Consider the following 26,258-nt stretch of genomic DNA (forward strand, 5'->3'; position numbering starts at 1 on the left):
GACCTGATAGAGAATATCAATAATTGCTATTCATCTTTATCATTCTCAAACAACATAGAGAAGTCATGCAATATGACAGTATACATATTTGGCTCTCTGGATGTCATAGGTAACTTTATGCAAAGAAACTTTAGTCAAGTAGGAGAGGAAGCAAATTGATGCTGAATTGTAAGTGCTGATTAATTTTTGAAACTTGGTTGGTAACAGAAGGAGTAAAGTTAGGAGGATAAATTTGAAGGTGAGGGTGGATAATGTTTACTTTGATTTTAAATATATAAGGGACTCTGTGTATATGCTGAGGGAAAGAGCCAGTAAAGAGGTTGAAGGTACTGGAGGAGGTGGGCGATCAGTAGGCAAGGTCACAAAGGAATTGATTACCCTTCAGATGTTTCATCAGGTCCACTGAAGTCAAAGGGAAAGAAGCATGTGAGCAGATGGAGAAAAGTCAGGAAGAGGACTTCGTGCCTAAAGGCCTCATTGGCTGAGTGATGTAGTCCCTGTGACGTGTTTCAAAACGATTGGTACACATGTCCATTTGCTTACACAGTGCAAAAACTGACTTTCTTTCAGTGTGTATTCAGGAATCCATGGCTCCCCTGGTAATTCTCATACACAATAATGTTAAAGAATTATTGCTCTAAACATCTTCAGATAAAACTTAACCTCTCGGGCTTCCCTGGTGGCGCAGTGGTTGAGAGTCCGCCTGCCAATGCAGGGGACACGGGTTTGTGCCCCGGTCCGGGAAGATCCCACATGCCGCAGAGTGGCTGGGCCCACGAGCCATGGCCGCTGAGCCTGCGCGTCCAGAGCCTGTGCTCCACAACGGGAGAGGCCACAACAGTGAGAGGCCCGCGTACCGCAAAAAAAAACCCAAAAACTTTACCTCTCAATTCCAGTAACTCCTATGATCATCTTGATATTAATTCTAAAAGAGGAGCAATCAATGTCAGACTTTCCCTATGAATCAGAGATCAGCTAGTTGAGTACTTCTTTATCATGCTCATCCTTGATTTCTAGCAATTAGAGGCTCTTAAACTAACTGATGATGAAGGGCTATTTTAAGTGGTACCCTTTCAGTATAGAAAACTAGAAAACCAAAGCAAAGAGGCTACTGGAGTTGCAGCATATAACTATAGAATTATACATCATATCATAATGAGAATACAGGTCCCCAGTTGGTCTATCTCATGGTTGCCAGACGGAAGTCAGATGAAGTCAGTTCCTCAACAAACTAGTGAATATAACAAAAAAGAAACACACTCACGGATACAGAGAACAAACTAGTGGTTACCAGTGGGGCGAGGGAGGGGGGAAGGGGCACAATGGGGCAGGAGATTAAGAGGTACAAAATACTATGTATAAAATAATTAGCTACAAAGATGTATTATATAACACAGGGACTATAGTCAATAATTTATAATAACTACAAATGGAATATAACTTAAAAATTGTGAATCACTATGTTGTGCACCTGAAACTTATATAATATGTCGACAAACCTCAATTTAAAACAAAAAAAAAAAGCTAAAAAAAAAAGAAAGCTAGAAGAGAGTCAAAGAGATTGGGAGAGAATAAGATGATCCATCAACTAGATTATTTAACCACTCATTCATTCATTCATTTAAATATTTATTAAAACTCTATTGTGTGGTTGGCATTAATAGGTACTAGATTTTTATTCATTAAATCAACAAATATTTAGTACCCACTATAAGCCAGACACTCTTTTAGACACTGAAGATACAGCAGTGAACAAACCAGACAAAAACACCAAGTCCCACAGAGTTTACATTCTATTAGAAGAGAAAGACAATAAATAAATAAGTAAATAGAAGAGCATATAGTTATAAAAGCTATAGAGGAAAATAACTCCACAAGGATGGCTAATGAATACCCAGCAGGTTAGAGAGTATACATTTAAAATAAAATAGTCAAGAAAAGTCCTTAGTGAGAATTTGTCATTTGAGCAAAGATCTAAAGGAGGTAAGAGGGTAAGTAGAGCAGAGATATCTAGGAAAGAACATTCTGTGCAGAAACTGAAAAATCCCTGAGGCAAGAGGATGTCCCAGGAACAGCAAGGAGAAACAAACTGAGTGAGAAGAAGAAAAAATTGAAGATAAACTATATAGGGTCTTCCAGGCCACTGAAGAAACTCTAACGTGTACACTGAAATGGAAAGCTTATGGGAAGGTTTTGAGAGATGTGATCTGAATTGTTTTAAAAGGATTACTCTGGCTGCTATTTTGAGAACTGACTATAGAAGGGCAAGGGTAGAAGCAAGGAGACAATTAGGAGGCTGTGGCAATAATTCAGGCAAGAAATATTGGTAGCTTAACCCAAGATGGTAGCTGTGAGACATCTAGGAAGTGATCAAATTTGGGAAATATTTTGAAGGAAGGGCCAAAAGGATGTCCTGATATGGACGCTCTGTGCCCTGAGAAAGTGGCAAGATGGAGTTGTTATTAAGATAGAGAAGATTGTGAGGAGTTGGTCTGGAAGCAGTTTCAGAGTTCAATTTGTACATGTTAATTTTGCAGTGCTGATTAGACATTCCAGTGAAGATGCCAAGTAGAAAGCTGCATGAGACATGAGTCTGGAGTTTATGGGAGAAGTCTGGGATGAAGATACACATGTAGAGATTATCAGCATACAGATGGTATTCTAAAGCCCTGAAATTTCATGTGATCGCTAAGGCAATACACGCAGACAGAAGAGATACCCAAGGACAGAAGAATGAGGATTAATAAGAAAAGGAGACTGAGTAGGAGTGTGTGTGTCTCTTTAATCTAAAACAGTAATCACTTACACCATTAATTTAACAAATTGGTTATACTTTTAAAGTCCTATTTTCTCCTCTCATCTTAAACCCTAGAAGCAAGTGAATTAAATGGACAGCAAGTAGGTAAGTTTTTTCTAGCCTTCATTTGCTTACTTTATTTTGTATTTTTTTAAATTTATTTATTTATTTTTGGCTGTGTCGGGTCTTCGTTCCCGCCCACAGGCTTTCTCCAGTTGTGGCAAGTGGGGGCTACTCTTTGCTGTAGTGCAAGGGCTTCTCATTGCAGTGGCTTCTCTTTTTGTGGACGACGGGCTCTAGGCACATGGGTTCAGTAGTTGCAGCACGTAGACTCAGCAGTTGTGGCTCACGGGCTCTAGAGCACAGACTCAGTAGTTGTGGTGCACGGGCTCAGTTGCTCCGCGGCATATGGGATCTTCCCAGACCAGGGATTGAACCCATGTCCCCAGCATTGGCAGGCGGATTCTCAACCACTGCGTGCCACCAGGGAAGCCCCATTTCCTTACTTTAAAAAGGATTTTATGTATTTATTTTGATATTACCAAAGATTCTCCATAAGCCTACATTACGTATTTGGCAATTATTGCTTTCAAAATTACAGTATCTGTTTCTGAAGAATTAGTCTTTATTAAATTAGCAGAAAAATCTAAGCTAAAATACATAATAAAAAGTAAAACTCATAATTAATGTTCAGATGGGCACATAGGGCATGGAATAGAGCAATGGTCCTATTTTCTATACTATACTAGTCTGAAGATAAATGCAATAGAATTTTACAAAAGCTGTGCAATTACTTAATGTGCAATTTGAAGACAGAAAATAAAATGATCAAATGACAGGGTTGCAATATTAACTCAAATGACCTTTTGGAGGCAAAAAAACAGAGAGGATTTTAAGAAAGAATAGTATTGAGGGCAGAGTCAAGATGGCAGCGTGGGAAGATGAGGAGTTCGCGTCTCCCCACGACTAGGGTACCTGCTGGACACTGGTGGGGGACCTTGAAGCCCAACGAGATGGGAGGAAGCCCCAAGAGAACCATTTCCTAGTCTAATTTTATTTTTTACTCTTTGTTATTTTTCTCCTTTTTTTTTGCCACCCCACGTGGCTTTTAGGATCCTGGTTCACAAGCCAGGGGTTTGGCCAAAGCTCCTGCAGTGGGAGCTCCGAGTCTGAACCACTGGATTAACAGAGAACCTCAGACCCCAGTGAATATTCATCAGAGTGAGGTCCCCCAGAGGTCCTCACCTCGGCACCAAGACCCAGCTCTACCCAACAGCCTACAAACTCCATTGTTGGAAGCCTCAGGCCAAACAACCAGTAAGACAGGAACACAATCCCACCCATCCAAAAAAAAAAAAAAAATGAGATAGCAAAAAAAAATGTCACAGATGAAGTGTGCCCTGAGAAAGTGGCAAGATGGAGTTGTTATTAAGATAGAGAAGATTGTGAGGAGTTGGTCTGGAAGCAGTTTCAGAGTTCAATTTGTACATGTTAATTTTGCAGTGCTGATTAGACATTCCAGTGAAGATGCCAAGTAGAAAGCTGCATGAGACATGAGTCTGGAGTTTATGGGAGAAGTCTGGGATGAAGATACACATGTAGAGATTATCAGCATACAGATGGTATTCTAAAGCCCTGAAATTTCATGTGATCGCTAAGGCAATACACGCAGACAGAAGAGATACCCAAGGACAGAAGAATGAGGATTAATAAGAAAAGGAGACTGAGTAGGAGTGTGTGTGTCTCTTTAATCTAAAACAGTAATCACTTACACCATTAATTTAACAAATTGGTTATACTTTTAAAGTCCTATTTTCTCCTCTCATCTTAAACCCTAGAAGCAAGTGAATTAAATGGACAGCAAGTAGGTAAGTTTTTTCTAGCCTTCATTTGCTTACTTTATTTTGTATTTTTTTAAATTTATTTATTTATTTTTGGCTGTGTCGGGTCTTCGTTCCCGCCCACAGGCTTTCTCCAGTTGTGGCAAGTGGGGGCTACTCTTTGCTGTAGTGCAAGGGCTTCTCATTGCAGTGGCTTCTCTTTTTGTGGACGACGGGCTCTAGGCACATGGGTTCAGTAGTTGCAGCACGTAGACTCAGCAGTTGTGGCTCACGGGCTCTAGAGCACAGACTCAGTAGTTGTGGTGCACGGGCTCAGTTGCTCCGCGGCATATGGGATCTTCCCAGACCAGGGATTGAACCCATGTCCCCAGCATTGGCAGGCGGATTCTCAACCACTGCGTGCCACCAGGGAAGCCCCATTTCCTTACTTTAAAAAGGATTTTATGTATTTATTTTGATATTACCAAAGATTCTCCATAAGCCTACATTACGTATTTGGCAATTATTGCTTTCAAAATTACAGTATCTGTTTCTGAAGAATTAGTCTTTATTAAATTAGCAGAAAAATCTAAGCTAAAATACATAATAAAAAGTAAAACTCATAATTAATGTTCAGATGGGCACATAGGGCATGGAATAGAGCAATGGTCCTATTTTCTATACTATACTAGTCTGAAGATAAATGCAATAGAATTTTACAAAAGCTGTGCAATTACTTAATGTGCAATTTGAAGACAGAAAATAAAATGATCAAATGACAGGGTTGCAATATTAACTCAAATGACCTTTTGGAGGCAAAAAAACAGAGAGGATTTTAAGAAAGAATAGTATTGAGGGCAGAGTCAAGATGGCAGCGTGGGAAGATGAGGAGTTCGCGTCTCCCCACGACTAGGGTACCTGCTGGACACTGGTGGGGGACCTTGAAGCCCAACGAGATGGGAGGAAGCCCCAAGAGAACCATTTCCTAGTCTAATTTTATTTTTTACTCTTTGTTATTTTTCTCCTTTTTTTTTGCCACCCCACGTGGCTTTTAGGATCCTGGTTCACAAGCCAGGGGTTTGGCCAAAGCTCCTGCAGTGGGAGCTCCGAGTCTGAACCACTGGATTAACAGAGAACCTCAGACCCCAGTGAATATTCATCAGAGTGAGGTCCCCCAGAGGTCCTCACCTCGGCACCAAGACCCAGCTCTACCCAACAGCCTACAAACTCCATTGTTGGAAGCCTCAGGCCAAACAACCAGTAAGACAGGAACACAATCCCACCCATCCAAAAAAAAAAAAAAAATGAGATAGCAAAAAAATATGTCACAGATGAAGAAGCAAAGTAAAAACCTACAAGACCAAATAAATGAAGAAGAAATAGGCAACTTACCTGAAAAAGAATTGAGTAATGATAGTAAAGATGATCCAGAATCTCAGAAATAGAATGGAGACACAGATTGAGAAAATACAAGAAATGTTTAACAAAGGTCTAGAAGAACTAAAGAACAAACAGAGATGAACAACACAATAACTGAAATGAAAAATACACTAGAAGAAATCAATAACAGAATAACTGAGGCAGAAGAACAAATAAGTGAGCTGGAAGACAAAATGGTGGAAATAACTGCCAAGGAGCAGAATAAAGAAAAAATTATGAAAAGAACTGAAGACAATCGCAGAGACTTCTGGGACAGCACTAAACGCACCAACATTCGAACTATAGGGGTCCCAGAAGAAAAAGAGAAAAAGAAAGTGTCTGAGAAAATATCTGAAGAGATTATAGTAGAAAACTTCCCTAACAAGGGAAAGGAAATAATCACCCAAGCCAGGAAGTGCAGAGAGTGCCATGCAGGATAAACCCTAGGAGAAACACACCAAGACACATATTAATCAAACTAACAAAAATTAAATCCAAAGGAAAAATATTAAAAGCAGCAAGGGAAAAGCAAAAAATAACATACAAAGGAATCCCCATAAAGTTCTCAGCTGATTTTTCAGCAGAAATTCTGCAGGCCAGAAGGGAGTGGCAGTGATGAAAGAGAAAAACCTACAACCAAGAAAGAAAGGGATTGAGAACAAAATTTCTCTAAGAAAAATCATGGAACCAAGTCTCTGATACATTTACACATCAGACATCCTCTATATATCTTAGAAAATAGTCTTATTCTTTTCCTTCCTCCTACACAAAAATCCAATGTTTATACAACTAATATGCTAAAGTGAAATATTAATCAAACCTACAAGACCAAATAAATGAAGAAGAAATAGGCAACTTACCTGAAAAAGAATTGAGTAATGATAGTAAAGATGATCCAGAATCTCAGAAATAGAATGGAGACACAGATTGAGAAAATACAAGAAATGTTTAACAAAGATCTAGAAGAACTAAAGAACAAACAAACAGAGATGAACAATACAATAACTGATATGAAAAATACACTAGAAGGAATCAATAACAGAATAATGGAGGGAGAAGAATGAGTAAGTGAGCTGGAAGACAAAATGGTAGAAATAACTGCTGAGGAGCAGAATAAAGAAAAAAGAATGAAAAGAATTGAAGACAATCTCAGAGACCTGTGGGACAACACTAAACACACCAACATTCGAACAGCAAGGGAAAAGCAAAAAATAACATACAAAGGAATCCCCATAAAGTTCTCAGCTGATTTTTCAGCAGAAATTCTGCAGGCCAGAAGGGAGTGGCAGTGATGAAAGAGAAAAACCTACAACCAAGAAAGAAAGGGATTGAGAACAAAATTTCTCTAAGAAAAATCATGGAACCAAGTCTCTGATACATTTACACATCAGACATCCTCTATATATCTTAGAAAATAGTCTTATTCTTTTCCTTCCTCCTACACAAAAATCCAATGTTTATACAACTAATATGCTAAAGTGAAATATTAATCAAGGCAAACAGCTGGAAGCATTATCATCATTATTATCCCTTAATAAATGTCAAAACAAAATATGTCAAGTTCATACAAGTGTAAGGTAGTTCATACAAGTGTAAGGTAGTTCAGGGCATGGGTTGTGTACTGGTGGCCCATAGGCTTTATTTGGCCTGCAGACATGTGTTTGGCTTGTAGAGCAATGGCCCACACCATATTTTACAAAAGTGTGAATTTGTGCCAATATTTAAAAATTGAAAGATTTCACATATAAGAGAGATTTCACATAAAAATCTTGGGAAAAAAGGAGATGTGGCAGCACTCAAGGTGGGTAGCAGATGTCCACTTTAGCTACAGTCTGAGCCCTTTAGTTCTTTACAATATCCATCATTCATTATTGTTTTCCTCTACCCTCAACTATCTTTGGCCCTTCTTGCCCCTAAAGATACTGAGGCTAGTGACACCTACTCATATTAACTTATATATTTTTTAATTTATAGAACAAATTTATAAAAGCATGACCGAAATATCTATTTTTTTAAAAGGAGAGATAGGATTCCTAGAAAGATACAATAAAAAGTGTATTTATTTTCTACCAATTTTAGGAAAGCTGTATGTGGGGCACATTTTAAAACTATAAATTCCTGAGGGTCTAGGAAGTATCCCAAAATATTTATTTTTAACCAATTCATAGATAATTCAGCTACAGCTCATGTTTGGAACCTACAATCTACCCTACCTTTTGCTTACATTTCAAAAGGTACACATAAAAGGAAGCACTATTACAAAGAGCTAAAACAATGTTATTAGAAAAGTATGCTCTGGCATAGTTTTCCTCCCAATGCACTCTATTTAAGCAGGAAATAAATCTGAACTTTGGGTATACAGTAAGAGTAACTCCATACATAGACTTCAGTTTTCATGCTTCAACAAGAAAACCAGAAGAGCAAGCACATTAAAAAAACTGTTATATACTGAATTTCTATATACCAAAAATTTCTATATATTGGAGTTTCTTTGTAACTCAATGCTCTATAAGAGAAGTGAAATAGATCTAAGTTCCTCTTTCAACTGTAAAATGATCCAAGTTCAGCTGTACCAAATATTTATCAACCTCAGTTAAAAGAAAATGTTCAACTTAACAAACAAAACAGTATATTAATGGTAAGACATTCAAGTTTGCTTTTACTACTAACAGATTTCTAACTGGTAACAAAAGAATGGGGATTAACAGGTCAAAAGTGTGAGAAATGTCTGACTAATGAGGTAATTTGAGGGGGGGGGGAGAAAAAGAAAACCAGAAAAATAAAGATGTATTGTTTAATATATAAAAAAGGAAGATTTTGTATAAATTATTTTGAATAGCAAAGAGCTTTTTAGCATACTAAGAGGGTACATGTAAAGTTTCCTGTTAAGGAAGACTAAAACATCAGTTTGGTACATTGTTCATTAATGTTTTCTCCTGGCTCTGGTGACATTACTGAAAATGAAGGCTACAGAATAGCACCCCTGGAGGGGACCTGGAGATACGAATAAAAAGACAACTTCAATTTTGTACTTTTCAATCTTGTACAGTACACATGTTTTATCTATTCTAAAATATAAGATACTTTAAAATAATAAAACAAATTTTACCTGCTATAAGAATTAAAGTCTGTGGGCAAGAAAACCGTTCACTTAATAAAAGATCATCTAACTACTTGCATAAGAATAGTATACAATTCTTAAGTGGAAAAGAAAAAAGGACGTGAAGACAGTTAAGGGAAAGGGTTAATAGAGATTTTTATGTTTCAAAGAACTCCAGGATATAATTCCACTTCTCCAAATAAGAGCAAATGTCAGTCAATTTATATTGTGAATGAGTTTTAAAACCGTATGATAAACTAAAATTTAGAAATTTTAAATTTTGGAGTTCTCCTATCAGACACTTTCTACACCACCACATACAAAGCATGCAAGCCTACTGAAAGAGTTGATTCAAAGGAGAAGAAAAGAAACTTTGTTAGCAGTCACCAACAGTTTGGGGCTCTGTAAATACAGCTGTCAACCAAACCAAAGGACAATTTTTAAATGCACTAAGAATGGAATGGAGAGTTGATCATAAACTGTTCTTAATGACCGCACCTTAATAAGATCATTACTTCTAACCCTGAACTAAAAGTTATAAATGATTTTCACTATTAAAATTATCTAGTGTGTAGCAATTAAGTGCACAGGCATTGGGACCAGACTACCTAGATTCAAAATGCTGGCTCTTCTGCTTAATTACTCTGAGCAAATGAATCTAACTCTACCTCGGTTTCCATACCTGAAAAAATGGAGATATTAGTAGTATCTACCTTAAGATTGTTTGGAGGAATTAATTTTTTACTAAATAGTACATTTTATAAGTGTGTATTATCATTATTATCTAAACATCCTTATAAAAAGTAACCCAGCCTCAACTACATCTTCTAGTTTGCCTAAAGCATTGGCTAAGATAATTCGATGTATTAAAATCAGTAAGGCCCTTCCATATTAGAAAAAAAATCACCAGGCAAAATATCTATTTCTCAATTCAACAGAAAAAATTTTATATATCTAATTCTTCACATTCTAATCTTTCTAAAACAGGTCGGTTTTCCCTTATATATCACTATTTGGGGCATTTTGGGTTTTTTTTCTGGCCTTTTTAACATTGAAAGTTTTCATAAAAAGTAAAGAAAATGAAAACTATGTCTATAATCATGCTTTGTTTACTACATTTTATCTTTTTTCTATTTAACATTATATTTTCATGTTAAAAACCTCTTATCAACCTAATTTTTGATGATCACAAAATTCCATTATAAGGATTTAGAATAGTACTTTAAACCATGCCTCCTCTGTACGCTATTTATGTTGTTTCCAATTTTATACCATTACAAATAATACTGTGATGAGCATATAAACCTTTTAAAAATATTTTCAAAAGGACACATTTTTCTCTTTATTTAACAGTTTATAGGAACTTGATGCTAGGAAAACCACAGGATTGTAGGGAGAAGACCTTGGGGGTAAAACAAGCTGAAAGTAAAATACACTACCAATGCAAGAACAACTGTTTGAAAGCTCCTGAACGACTGCATAAACTTAGATTCCAACATAGACTATGGAGTTCTCTTTCACACTTTCTATGTAAACTGAGGTAATTTTTTGCCTCTCCTTGATTCTGCTTGTTTTAAAAGGTACAATCAATCAATCAATAACTAAATAACTAAATAAAAGATACTATTCACATGAGAAGTTATGGTTAAGACAATTGACTGGAGTCAGACAGACATGGATTCAAAATCCTTACTCCACTACCAACCAGCTGTGTGACCTATAGCAACTCATCGAGCCTCTCTAAGATTCAGTTTTCTCATCTGTAAAATAAGAATAATAACATCTATCTCACAGATTCATTATAAAGATAAATAATATCCTATTTTAAATTCTTATAGTAAATACACAAATAGTATCTCATCATTGTAACCATTTTCACTGTTCCTTTAGGTGATCTGAAAGATATCATAAACATACATGTGTGGTTTGTATATAAATTTTTGGCTTAATCTACAGATTATAATGGCACGGGTGCATATTTACAAACTGCTGCATCATATAATTAGCTTTTAAAGTATTATTCAGTCTAAAAAGCTAATTGTCACAATATAGAGAAATGAAAACCTTTACAATGGCCCTCATTAGGGTAGTAAAAGAGGATTTAAATAACTTCTTAAAAGATTAATAGTTTTAAAGGTATCATAAACATGAATTTTGCTGTTTATAGCATATACCATTGAAACTGTATCTCTTGAGACAATAAATTCCTGATTAGGTCTTTTTCACATGATTAGGAGGTCAAATATATTTAAAAAGATGCTGTCTAAGTGAACCAAGAGTAATTTATAAGCTAGAGTAACATTATTTCCTCTAGATGTGTTTTTCTTACAACTATCTGGTAATACAAAAAGCAGAAAAGGAAAATGCACCAGCCACCATTATATACACTTTATTAATCAAAGCAATGGCAATTAATCCTTTAGATGATTTGGCCAGCTAAGACACTATTTGTAGAGGCCTACACTGAATTTTGCTGTTACTTAACAATCAACTAGGTGACTTCAGGCAATAACCAAGTATTTGTAGATAGCCAAGAAGTTTTGTAATATGTTGTTTCAGGAATTTAAAAATAAATCAAGTCCTGAGTTGGTAAAATACTGAATATATTTTTGAATTTTACTTTTTACATCACATTTGGTATAGCAGATAAAACATTTATCTGAATTAAAAATGGAAAAATGAGTTTCAAAACTTTTTAAGGAGTTGATCTATCTGCCAAGTATAATGCTAACATCTAAGAAAAGGAAAGAAAATTTTTTTGTAGCCAAAGCAATTTGCAGAAGAGATTCCCAATTAATTTACAATTTTGAATCCTAGTGATAACTATCATAATAATAAACAAGTACAAAGACTGACAGTAAAGTCATACTAGTGGCACATAAAAAACCCAACTACTATAGCACAATATTAAACAAGAGGATGAGATTTTTATTTAAACACTTTTTCTGAATTTACGGTTTATATGGCCCCTTTTAAATACAATCCCCAACTGCAGGTTAAGTGACCCAAGCAGTAACTAATCCACATAAACTGAACAAACATCATACACACTTTACTCGGAGTCAAGATCCTTTGTCAGCTTGTTCTAACAAGTGGCAGATAGCAGCAAATGATAAATATCTTTGATTCAGTCAGTAGTTGGCTTATTGAGCAAATTCAGAAAGTGCTGAGTAAAATCACTTTCTATTTCAACAAATCTTCCCAGCCTCACTGAGTTTCCTCATTACTCTAGGTCCCATATTTCACTTGACCACTGCAGACTGCAATAACCCCTATACCTTACCCTTCGTTTTCTGCAGATGTGGATTTAGGCCATCAATGTTCAAATTTTCAACTTCAAAGTGATAACGCCTATAAATCATTTATCGATCTCCCATTACTTTCCCAACAGTGATGATTTCAAACCTTTACATCTCTCTTCAAACTTCCAATTTTTCACCACTACCGAATCATAGTTAAAAGCAGACAAGCTTGCCTCTTCTGACGGCACTTTCTGAAGATAACTGCATTAGTGTAAATTCTCTTACAGAATTCTCATATTTTCATTTCTATTCTTCAACAGGCCCACATCTATCTTTGTAACGTTCCCTTCAATCTTACAGAAAAAGCTGCTCTCCTCCTGACCAAAGCTAACAACGCTACCTAGAGCTCACTCCTTCCCATCCAGACAAGGCCATAAAAAGAGAGTATTCTTCTTCACTCTTTCTGGAACTTTAAATCTCTTAATCTCATAGAATCTGTTCTTTCACCATCTTCAATTTTACAAAGAAATTTTTTCTTACTCATGAAATCATTCAGATCATCTGAATCTCATCTATTTTGCCACCAAATACCATCCTCCATTTCAACTTCCTTCCTATTCCTCTCCTTATCAGTACAGTAAAATGGTGTTGAAGGTAATAACACTCAACTGATCACACTGTTCTTTTTCTTTTACTTTTCTTCCATCATCTTTTGTTGGCTCCCTATGGCATCGGCATCTGTTGCTACTGGTCACATACTCCTTGACAGACTCTCCTAATGCATCATCTTTAACATTACACTTTCCTAGTTCTTTTACTCTTTAGGCACCTCCTTCTCTGTCCCCCTACTCTTTTCATTTTCACATGCCACCTTCAGCACTTCTTAACACTTCCTCTCTCCTGAATTGACTCACTCATATCTTTTATTCTGCCCTGTGATACACCATGCTCTTTCCCAGACATTAATAACATCTTAAAGACAGCTCAAGCTCTACCCAAGTGAATCCTGTGACTAAGCCACACTTTCTTCAGCAAAATTTTAGAGCATTTATTTATTGTCTTCTAATATATAATGGCTTCCTATCTTTCCTGTGTTTTTTTTTAAACCTAGATTTTAAGTTTTTTGGTAGGAACTTTTTCCTTTTTTTTTTTAATATTTCTCAATATACTGAAAACAATTCTGAACACAGAGCAGTCAGTCAAATACTTTACAGCTGTATAATTAGTTTATCTAAGAAACAAAAGATATTACAACAAAAATTAATTTATATTACTTGTAAAACATTTATAATTGTTGCTATTTTAACTGTAGTCAAATAATCTTGTGGGTATTTTTTCCTGCCAATTTCCATATTTTTCACATATTCACGGGGGCATGGCCGATTTATTTGCCCATTTTATTTCTTTTAAGATGTCAACCATTTTAGTTTTAAAGTAAATATGTAGCTACTATGTCTAAAAAGATCTTACATGTAAAACGTCTGATAACCAAAGCATAGTCAGTGGCCTAATCAAAACATACTAGAGAGGCTAAAATCTGGGTGGACGGGGCTTCCCTGGTGGCGCAGTGGTTGAGAGTCCGCCTGCCGATGCAGGGGACGCGGGCTCGTGCCCTGGTCCGGGAAGATCCCACATGCCGCGGAGCGGCTGGGCCCGTGAGCCATGGCCGCTGAGCCTGCGCGTCCGGAGCCTGTGCTCCGCAACGGGAGAGGCCACAACAGTGGGAGGCCCGTGTACCGCAAAAAAAAAAAAACAACTAAAATCTGGGTGGATGAAGAGATAAGCCAAGCTTTTCTCTCAGTATAATTAATCATATTTCTTAGGTTGCTTTTTTTTTGCCCAGTATATATAGATGAAAAGGGAAGTGAAAAGTAAAGAATTCTTGTAAACTGAATCCGTGGGCTGTGCCCAATCATTTTATATATGTAATGACTCAGGAATAAAGCTCATGCAACTTTCTGAGGTAGACATTATTATTTCCATTTTACACATCAGACATAGAGAGATTAAATTACTTATCCAAAATGACTCTAAATACTAAAAGAGGTAAAACGCAAATCGAGGACGACCTAAATTCAAAATCCGTGCTGTTTCTACTATACTATACTTCCAAATTTATGTTTGAATGTTAATAAATTATAACACTGCCTAGATTTAGTTTTCACAAAAGCTAAACATTTAAGAACAGACATAAATATATTAATTTTGTCTTGTTAAAGGTTAATAATAATTTAATATTTCAATGGTAGGTTAAATACTGATTTTTAAAAATTATATGAATGATACATACTTACTACAAGGAATTAACTATGAAACAATGCAAAGTATAAAGTACTAAACAATCTTAATGGCTGTGAACCAGCCTCCACAGAAAGTAAATTTAGTTTCTTAATTATCTTCTAGGTCAAGGCACTTTAATTAGCATAATGTATGTGTTAGCTATCAAGTGATAAGTCAGTAAAACCAAGCCTCCTATCCCCCCAAAAACCTAACATAGGATCTATAATTTATTCAGAGGTACTACAACCAAATCCCATTAAACTGGAAACAAACAGCGATCAGATGTTAGGCAGTCTGGAGAAAATAATAATTGGATCCCCAATATCTACTCTCTTCAGTTTGTTTTGGGACAGCCAAGTGCCCAGCAAAAAACTACAAAAAAAACCTACAATTCCCAGTGTCCCTTTAGGTACAGATGGCCAATATAAAGTCATTGGGTAAGACTTTCAAGAAAATTCTTTAAAAGGATCTGACTCAGCTGGAAGGCACACCCTTTTTTGCCATTTCCCCCATTTCTTCCATATATTCTGACTAGAAGGACAACATTTTTATAGAATGCTAGCAGCCATTTTATAACCAAGAGGGCATCCTGAGGATGAAAGCCATGCAGTAAGGAGGTAGAGAAGAAAAAAAAAAGATGTCTGGGTTCATTGCCATGTCTTAAAACAGCCAGAGCAGCTCTGGAGTCGTATGCCTGGACTTTATATTAGAGAAAAGGAAATCCATATCTTCTTAGGTCATTGTTATGCTGGGTCTCTTGTACTAGCAACCCAAAGCAACTTCTCATTGGAAGAAGCAAAACAAATAATTCATTGCAGTTGTCTTGGATAGGGCAAACACAAAGAATATTTCCCAAATCAGTGCTCTTATTATGAAAGATGCTAAGAGATGTACTGTGGATTCTGTAGTTAAATTGTCAAATAAATTAAAATGATAAACAGTTGGCCATCTGTAACCACAGGTTCCACAACCACAGAGTCAACCAACTTCGGATGGAAAATATTTGGGAAAAAAAAAATTACAGAAAGTTCCAAAAAGCAAAACTTGAATTTGCTGCATGCTGGCAACTATTTGCATTGTATTTACAATGACTTACACTGTATTTACATTGTATTAGATAGTATAAATAATTTGAAGATGATTTAAAGTATATGGGAGGACTTGTGTAGGTAATATGCAAATACTATGCCATTTTATATAAGGGACTTGAGTATCCACAGCTTTTATATCCATGGGGGTCCTGGAATCAATCCCATGGAGAATACTGAGGGACGACTGTATACATAATCATCTTGGAGATTCATAAGGTATATTAAAGGTTCTAAAAGGGTGCGCAAAATCAGTCAGGATAAACGTCTACAAAAACTTACTGAAGAATTTTAGGTTATAGGCTTCCCTGGTGGCACAGTGGTTGAGAATCCTCCTGCCAATGCAGGAGACATGGGTTCGAGCCCTGGTCTGGGAAGATCCCACATGCTGCAGAGCAACTAAGCCCGTGCACCGCAACTACTGAGCCTGCACTCTAGAGCCAGCGAGCCACAACTACTGAGCCCACGCTCCTAGAGCCTGTGCTCTGCAACAAGAGAAGCCACGGCAATGAGAAGCCCGTGCACCACAATGAAGAGTAGCCCCTGCTCGCTTCAACTAAAAGCCCACACACAGCAACAAAGACCCAATGCAGCCAAAAATTAATTAATTTATTAAATTTTTTTTAAAAACACATACCCTTTAAAAGAAAAAGAAAACAATTTTAGGTTATGTTACACAACACTCCTAGGGGCGTAGCAACATAAGATTCACAAATATTAAGTAATATCTGTGTGACTGTGAACAACGTACATTTAAACATACTAGAATTTATGTACCTGAGAGTGTTAACTTTCAAAATAGACACTTTGGGAGGATAGATACCTTTGTCCTCAAACACAATATTATCAGAGATATTTCTGGGACTGTCTTTCTAATCATGTTTACAGTCCTATTTTAAAAATCACTCCTTTTACTTTATAATAATTTTTCATTTTAATTGAAATTATTAAATCCTCCTAAATCATTCACCTTTCTAGATCATGAATATATTATTTAATTGAATCAAACCTATTCTCAAAGAAGAGATGTGCCACTACAAAGGATCTTCAAAAACAACATGCCATATGCTCTAAAAAGTAACTGCAAAACAGGAGATGTGTAGGGTTCTAAAAATGAGTAGTTTGGGGAATTCCCTGGCGGTCCAGTGGTTAGGACTTGGCACTTTCACTGCCATGGCCCAGGATCAATCCCTGGTCAGGGAACTAAGATCCCACAAGCCGCGCAGCATGGCCAAGAAAAAAAAAAAGGGTAGTCTGAAGAGGATGACATTTATTTTCACAAGTTCCACGAAGTGTGTGAAAAGTAGGCACAGGTTACATATATAAACAAGCCCAAGTAATGAGTGGAAGAAACAGAAACATGAAGCCCAAGAAACAAAGTAGGGCCATAAACTTTGAAACAAAAAAACATATTTAAGTTCATATATTACCTTTACCCAGGGTATTAAATAAATAAATAAATAAATTAATTAATTAATAAAGCTGTTATAAATAAAAGTATACCAAAAATAATAATAGCTAATATTTATTAAATACTTAGTATGCATTAGGCACTGCTCCAATTGCTTTACATGTTTTAATGAATTAATCATTTAGTCCTTACAACAATCCCATAAAAGACGCCTGGTAATTATCCTTATTTTGTAGATGAAAAAACTAAAGCACAGGGAAAATTTCCACAAGGTCACAGAGCTTATATATCAGAGCCAGAAATTAAAACTCAGGCAGCCTGGCTCCAAAGTCTAGGGTCTAAATCCCACGCTATACTGTTGTCTCTAAATCAAAGAGGAATGGTCAACACAATGCACAGCTGCATCTAAAAACAATTCATATATATTCAGATCAGTATCCACGTTTGTAAAGTTTTTACATATGATTTAATTTTTACCTTTACAGCTGTTCTGTGCCAATATATCCTGTCAATAGACTGGTTTACTTGGCTTGAACTCAGATGATTAAATATATGTGGCCACAGACTATTCCATTTATCTGCTATCTTGGAAATGTGCCCTCTCTGTGTATCACCAGTGCCTAGTAGAGCACCCAGCAGAGAATAGGAATTCAATGTACATTTACTGAATACAGAACAATTAAAAAGGGGGCTGGCCAGGGCTTCCCTGGTGGTGCAGTTGTTAAGAATCCGCCTGCCAATGCAGGGGACAAGGGTTCAAGCCCTGGTCCGGGAAGTTCCCACACGCCGCAGAGCAACAAAGCCCATGCGCCACAACTACTGAGCCTGCACTCTAGAGCCTGCGAGCCACAACTACGGACGCCCGCGTGCCTAGAGCCCGTGCTCCGCAACAAGAGAAGCCATCGCAATGAGAAGCCAACGCAATGAGAAGCCCACGCGCTGCAACGAAGAGTAGCCCCCCGCTCGCCGCAACTAGAGAAAGCACGCACGCAGCAAGGAAGATGCAACGCAGCCAAAAATAAATAAATAAAATAAATAGATATATTTTTTTTAAAAAAGGGGGCTGACCATCAGAATATGGTTAGATCAGTCCAGATTCATCATTACAGCTACTAGAAAAACACTCAACTGGCTTGGTTTACCAACAGTGATTCTTTAATATCCCTTTAGGTGGAAGAACAATATCATTTATTTTTTAATTAAATCTCAGTATCTCAGTACAATCTTAAAACACCCTTGAAGTTAGATGAAGTCTTGATGTACACACATAAACATAGAGAAAGATTAAGATGAAATCTTATTTTTAAAATGTAGCTCTGTTTGGTCTTAAGCTATATAATGAGTATGATATATTATGTGATCACATTAAAATATTTTCTTTTATTTAAAAATTGAAGGAAATCCCATTAAATTTTAATAATGGAAAATAATATAGTCTAGATTTTTTCTTTGTAAGTGTAAGAATTATATAACTATGAACACTGAAGGATATGTTGGCTTGAATTACAAATAAAACAGCAATACTGCCAGGTACTGTGTAATAACACATATACTATCTGTTATTTATTTCTGTATACCTCAAAGCAGTGCCAGAATTTCAAAGTTCTGATTGAATTCAACTGACTGGTACATATCCACAATATAGTTTTAGCTGGTTTTGATCTGATAATTGAATATTTCTAAACTAAATTATATTTATTGTATATTTTAAAAAATTATAAGTTATTTTGCTTTTTCTAATCTAAGGTTTTTTTAAAAATATTTTATTTATTTATTTAATTTGGTTGCACTGGGTCTTATTTGTGGCATGCAAACTCTTAGTTGCGGCATGCATGTGGGATCTAGTTTTCTGACCAGGGATGGAACCCAGGCCCCCTGCACTGGGAGCTCGCAATTTAACCACTGTACCACCAGGGAAATCCCTAAGAGTTTTTTTTAATTGAAGTATAGTTGATCATTTTTTTTTTTTAATGAAACACCTATTTCAGTTTTCATGAAGTACAGCCATAAGGATACATTTTAGCTTTTGTAAATTTTCACACAGTACTTAGAAAACTGGTATATGTTGCATCTGAATCATCGCGTGAAGCTCATTTCTTCACTTCTAGAAACTAGCATCAGAGTCAAATCAAAATAGACTGTTTGAAGAATGAATTTAATCAATATTACATTCAAATAATCCTATGAAATTACATCTCAGCAAAGTCAAGAATATGAAAGACATTGAAAGAATGAATTTATCATTCAAAACCTTACAAATAAGGGAAACTCCTGTGTTAAAACACTGATTATTTCTTTTCACTTCAACATTATATTTTCCAGAAGAGATATCTGACTACACTAAGACCTAAAATAAATAATCCCTTAATAGTTTAAATGTTTATTTTAAAAATTACTTTTCTAGAAAAAGTGCTTAAGTAATACTTAAGCAGTGCTAAGAGTAACCAAGTTTCTTAAAAGGGTTCTCTTCTTTTAAAAAATTCTCAGGCTCTACCTTTCTTCCTAAAAAAAAAAAAAAAAAAAAAAATGCACCAACTTAGAATATTTTTAACACATTCTCAGATTATATAATCATTCTAACCTTAATTTAAGTTATTCAACAAGAATGTTTCATTTTTGTTCCACAACTACATGAGAAATAAGAGGAAAAGCATTAAAATATGAAAATGATATAGGATACAAAACATTCCATCAGACATCCTTTCAACAAAATAACTCTCAACATCTTGGATGCAAATTTTTCTGAACTGAGTAGTTAAAAAAGCATGTGTTTATGTTAAAAGAAATGAACAATCTACCAATAAGGAAAAGAAGAAGGAACACTTTTAATTAAAAATAATGTTTCCATTTCTACCCACTTTAGCGTGTTTCTACTCACAACACAATAAACCAATAAAGAAAACTCTGATTTTTTTTTTTAAGGTGCTAAGGGGGGTGGTGCAGCTGAGATGAACTACATGTACAGTTTCTTCTAAGCTGTGCATCAGTAGTTAACAAGTGACAAACACCATTAAAATTCACGGCATAGTGTTAGCTTTCAACCATCTCAAACTGTTTAGGAACCTCATTTTTGTTGAAGGGAATGCTTTCTTGTGGGAAGAAATAGTCTCAGGACTTCCTTGGTGGTGCAGTGGTTAAGAATACGCCTGCCAACGCAGGGGACACGGGTTCAAGCCCAGGTCCGGGAAGATCCCACATGCCGCGGAGCAACTAAGTCTGTGCACCACAACTACTGAGCCTGCGCTCTAGAGCCCGATAGCCACAACTACTGAGCCCGTGTCCCACAACTACTGAAGCCCGCGCGCCTGGAGCCCATGCTCCTCAACAAGAGAAGCCACCTCGATGAGAAGCCAGTGCACCGCAACGAAGAGTAGCCCCCGCTCGCCACAACTAGAGAAAGCCCACACGTAGCAACAAAGACCCAACGCAGCCAAAAATAAATAAATATATTTTTAAAAAAAGAAAAGAAATAAAGTCCCTCATGCAACTCTATGTTAAAACTAATAAGACGGTTTTCTGTTGGAAAATTCAATTGTACCATACGGCAACTAAGAGTCTCCATTTGTAAAAGAAAAAAAAAAAAGCTTCCCCAGATAGAAAAACCTTGAATCAAATTCCAACACTTAAGTTGAAATGATGACTTTCTCTATTTCCTGAAACTGCTGTAGTACACAAGAGCAATTAAGCCATTGGCTGGATTCAGAGCATACTGATATAAATGATAAACATAAGGACACTCAAGTTCCTCCTCTCAGTTAACTTTGAAAAGGAAAACCTCACAACTAGGTACAAGGAATTGAGGAAAGCGTTAAAAATGTGATATTTCTCCTCACTTAAAAAAAACTATCAAAAATAATATATTTTAAATTATAAATCTAAAGGAAATGACTATATATATCATATTTAGCTCATTTCAGATGATGGGAAATTGTAATACAAATTTCCAAACCTTTAGGTAATACAGAACTTTCTGTGATGACAGAAATATTCCATATCTGAGCTGTTCAAAACAGGGGCTACTAGCCACAAGCGGCTACTGAGTACTTAAAATTTGGCTAGTGGGGGGAGGGAAGGACTGGGAATTTGGGATTAGCAGATGCAAACTATTATATGTAGGATGGATAAACAACAAGGTTATACTGTTTAGCACAGGGAACTATATTCAATATCCTGTGATAAACCATAATGGAAAAGAATATACATATATGTATAACTGAGTCACTTTGCTATAGAGCAGAAATTAAACACAACATTGTAAATCAACTATACTTCAATAAAAAATTTTTTTAAATTTGGCTAGTGGGAATAAGGAACTGAATTTTAAATGATAGCTAATTAAATTAATTTAAATTTAACCACATGTGCAGCTCTAAGGAACTGGAGGGAAATATTTATACCTTAAATTCTGATTCAAATAGTAAAAATCCTGTAGATGGGCATATACATAGTTGCTTCTGAAACATATTTATTTTTTTTTAATTCTTGTGATTTATGTAGAGGAAAATACCAAAACACAACATAAAAATGTTGCTGCATTTGTGGGAATCAAATTTTCTATACTCACCTTCTAGAGAGGACTAGAATATTGGTTTGTAAGTTGGCTCCATGTTGTAATTTCTTAGGGCACTTCCAAAAATAAGGATGTGTGGGTCTTACCCCCAAAGATTCTGGTTTAATTGGTATGAATTGAGTCCTGGGCATAAAGATTTTTAAAACCTACCGAGGTGATTCTAACATGCAGCCAGAGTATCACTAAACTAGAAAGAGAATAAGAAACTGTTATGTATAGATGCAGTGTGCAACCAAAGACATTTCTTTGCTGGTAGGCAAAGAGGGCCTTCCAACAACACCGATTCAAGTCAAAACCCCTGAGGGCTATGGTGAGTTACATGTTCTAAACATTCAGGAATGATTTGGGTGTACAATCATAAGTTTTTGCTATTATTGAATGTTATTCAATTACGTAAAAGAGATTAGAAAGGAACGAAATAAACTAAATACTGAGTGTCAATTTGCACTTGCCACTTCTGCGTATATTATTTAATTTCATCCCCAACATACCTTGGGAAGTAGATATTATTAAATTATTTACAGATGTGGAAAGTAAATTTAAAGATGTTCTCTAGGATTTGGACACATGTTTCTCTGACAGTGAAGTCCACCTTCTTTATACTACAGCAGAATTCTCTCTGAGGAAGTTTGTTTCAATAAATTTTCATACTGGAATCAAAGAAAAATAAAGAAAAAGCAGGATTCAGTGGTGGAGCACAGGATAAGGCAAACACGCTTCAACAGGTGCTTAAACCAGTTCCTGTATTTCCTAAGCACCTGATAGCAAACCCAGGGAAAAACATGTTCTTCTGTGGTTCAAATCTACAGCAGCCTCAACACTAGACCATTTAGAAGTTGCTGCCTTTCTCTCCTAAGAAGTTAAGTAATTGGTCTCTTACTGCCTCACAAGCTATTAGCTATAGTCATACATTCTTCATACAGGATAGAACAGGATGCTTATTCACAGTGACTGACACTAAACAAGAATAAGACAGGGGTCTTAAAGATGTTTTCATTTTGCCCCCTAGACTCACAGGATTACTGGAATTACTCCTCGTGGAGCAGTTTACAGACCACAGTTTTGATGTGACATGCTTACAGTGACTATGTAACTTTAACTTAGATCATTGATGTTCTATATTAATTACTCATTAAAAGCTTTTTAAATCCAGTTCCTGGGTTGTTCAACCCATCTTAATTTTCAAATTAAGAAAAGTTGTCAGTGTAAAAAATTGGAAATCCAGAGCAACAGACCCTCACCCTTCCCATCAGCACTAATCCTTCTATTCTGAGACCCAATACCCTTTTCTCCTTTTTCAGGCTCCAGCAGTGTAAAGGGACATTAACTCAAATGAGTCACACTTGGTTACATCAGAGGCCTGAGAAGAGAAAACCTTCAATTCTCTATTCTAATTAATGGCACAGACTTCTCCCAAAGCATATTCCAAAATAAGAAAATGTTGACAGGAGTAACTCCAAAACGCACAGGCTTGGAGTATGGCAGTGCTTCCTTTCGATTTCAATTGGTATTAATTACAATTTAATTATACCACAAAAAATGTCTTGTAGTTTATTTAAAACTTACAAACTCTTGTCAAAAAAAAGAGAGACCACTGTAAAGCAATTATACTACAATAAAGATGTTAAAAAAAAAAAGAGGAAGAAGCTGCAGCAGCTTATTCTCAGTAGTCCCTTTCTCTAGCTCATTTGGAATGGGCAATAAGATGAGCTGGAAAAATACATAATTGATATAGGGGAAGCTACAATGCCCCTCATCCAATCCCTGACCTATTAAAAGCAGAATAAAGCAAGGATTTGACCTGTTTTTCTTAATAAAAAAAAATACATAAATTCCATTCATTTCAAGATTGATACCTATCATCTACCAAAAACAATTAGCCAATTCTCACATTCACTTCCTGCATTTGAGGCATGGCTCCAGAAAAACATAATGTAAGTTTTACAACTTTTGACCCCACCATAGTATCAAAATCCATCCTTGCAATTGACACTGGTTTTAATGGTTTGTTTGTGTGTTTCTTGTGACATGAAAAGCTATTTATAAATGTTTTCAGATGCTGGTAATCACCCTCTGAAAAACAGCAGGCTTTACATGCAAGTAAAAGTTTTGGTGGGACAAATGTAAATTCAAACCTACATAACAGATTTTTTTTAAAAAGTTCTTGTATCAACTATACTCCAATAAAAATTAAATAAATAAAATTTTTAAAAGTTCATGTAAAAGTGAAACACACTTCAAATTAGTTCCTTTTCTTAATAACTAACACTAGATATTTTTTCTATTTTTTATTCCAGCTTCCATCCTACCATCTCCCCGACATATACTTCCACAAGGCCTCTAGAACATCAAAGTTAGAATACAAAGTTATTATGAAAAAAGTATAATAAACTTGATTGGACAACAAAGCAGTCAATTCGCCTCTGTACGGATTTACTGAATCAATACTTGCATGAACTTAATAAATAATGCTAATGATATTAACGTAAGAAATAATTTGTATCATAGCACCAACACAAACAGCCAATTTTGTTGGTTGACCCTCCCAACCCGGTCAACAAGAATTTGGGAAAATACCAACGCTTGTTTCATAATACAACGACTTCCATTTTTTCCCCATCCTTTAGTAAACTCTGTAGATCTAAATTTTAAAATCTTTCTAATTAGTTACCTGCACTCTTCAACCCACAGATCAGGTGTCCTACATTTCGTTTAGGTCCCCGCCTTGAAAACAAACCCGATTGCCCCATTTTCTGAGAGGTAAACTCAGCTCCAGGCAGCTCCCCATGAAGTCACCGCGTTTGTTATTTCAAAGATGCAATTAAACGAAAATGACACAAGGCTGTCCAAGAGATTAGTTGTTAGTGTATGGAGGTGTCGATCATACATGTGTAAGGCCATTGAAAACTGTATTGCTGTTCATCTATTTTAGTGGAAATACTTCTCCCCATTCCCCCTTCTCCAGTGTATTCACAACAGAGGGAACTTAAACTTTGTAAAAACTTTCTTGCCTCTACCAAACTTTAGCTTTCCAGCTTTCGGTACTACAGTATCTTGTAATGAGTAAAGGCGAGAGGGAGAGGGGTGGTTAGCTCCACTCAGAGAAAAGCAATAAAAGAGCTTTTGCATCAGGCAGTGGCTCTCCCTCTGCCTCCTCTTCCCTACCACCCAACCCCCTCTTCTCCGAGCCCTTACATATACACATTCTTCTCGGCGGCCTCTAACCACACCATGTCCACAATCATTTACAGAAATTAGAAACAGACTCTGGGAGCCCTTCCCTTAGCACGCACAGAGCAGAGATGTAGTAGCACGATCGGGCAATGTCACTCTCTATTACCCCACAATCTCTTACCCCCTCTGGGGTTTAATTCCCGAGAATCCGACTTTCCTCCGCAGGGAAGGTGGATCTACCTAATTCACAATAAAACATCATCTCATCCCTCCCCACCCCCCACCTAACACACGAAAACACTCCAACCAAAAAAAGTTCCTTCCACCAGGGCAACAGGGTTGATTTTAGGGGCTGGGGCAAAAGCAGAGAGAGGAGGAAGAGAGCGAGCGCGGTGCACTTTGTTGGGTACTTTCCGCACACGCAGTCCAGAGCCCAAGGCAGCTCTCGTCCTTACCCGCTCTTCCGGAGACCCGGTCCTACTACTGGAGCGCGGGACGACGGCTGCGGGGACGCGGCGTCGGGGTGGGCAGCCGGCAGCCCCGGCGGGCGCCGAGAGCCTCCACCTCTTCTTCCCCAAGCGGCTGCGAGCGTGGGCCGACGGAGCCGGAGAAGGAGCCTGGGGAGGGGGGAAAGAGGAGCAGCATCTCCTCCTCCTCCACGCCTCCGAAACGCCCCTCCAGCCGCGACCCCGGCCGACCGCCTGACCCTCGAGCGCTCGCGCACCCTTCCCGGCCCTCTGCTGCCCCGTACGCCTCCAAGGGCTTCGCCAAACACTCTGGTGCGGAACGGCTCAACTCCTGCAGCCGGCTCCGAGCGCTGCCGAGGCGGCAGAGGCGGACCGGGAAGCCAGGGAGTGCTGCTCGCCAGCAAGACGGTCTCTAGGGGCTGTAATCATGGTGTGTCACCCTCGCCGCGCCGCGGCTGCCGGGGCTACTCGCTCCACTCGGGCTACACCTCAGGCGCCCGCACCGGCTCCGCCCAGTTCCTGTCAATCAACCCTCCCCGGATTCCCGGACCACAGCGGATCTCCGACCCCGCCGTCCCCTCGGCCTCATTGGCCCGACGCCCCTCCAGCCCCGCCCCCTCCCTTGGGACAAGGTCGCCGGGGAGACAGGCACCCAGGTTCCCATGACAACCGGAGTCTCGGGCCTGGCTTTTCGCGTTCTTCTGGCTTGCCAGACGCTCAGGTTGATGGCCTGGCAGCGAAGTTCGTAGCCCCTGCGGGGTGGGCTCCTAATTTCTGGCCAAGTTGAAAATGCAGCCGACCGCCCCCACACTTCCAACTTCAGAAACAGAACTTTGTGGCCCAGCGGAGTGCGAGGGAGAGTGAAAAATGCCCTGTTCTTCCCCTGTCAA

At 37.5% G+C, this 26,258-nt stretch overlaps 1 protein-coding gene across 2 annotated transcripts in view; it reads right to left on the reverse strand.

The window, feature by feature from the left end:
* Positions 1 to 25,799, reverse strand: part of PTPN13 (protein tyrosine phosphatase non-receptor type 13) — a 220,118-nt gene extending 194,319 nt beyond the window's left edge. For both annotated transcript variants that reach the window (XM_007115680.4, XM_007115673.4), the window contains exon 1: positions 25,357 to 25,799. The gene's annotated coding sequence lies outside the window, so the exon portion shown is untranslated. The remainder of the gene's footprint in view (positions 1 to 25,356) is intronic.
* Between the last annotated feature and the right edge of the window lie 459 nt (positions 25,800 to 26,258).

This window comes from Physeter macrocephalus, chromosome 7 (genome assembly GCF_002837175.3).
Source record: "Physeter macrocephalus isolate SW-GA chromosome 7, ASM283717v5, whole genome shotgun sequence".
NCBI classification, from domain to species: Eukaryota; Metazoa; Chordata; class Mammalia; order Artiodactyla; family Physeteridae; genus Physeter; species Physeter macrocephalus.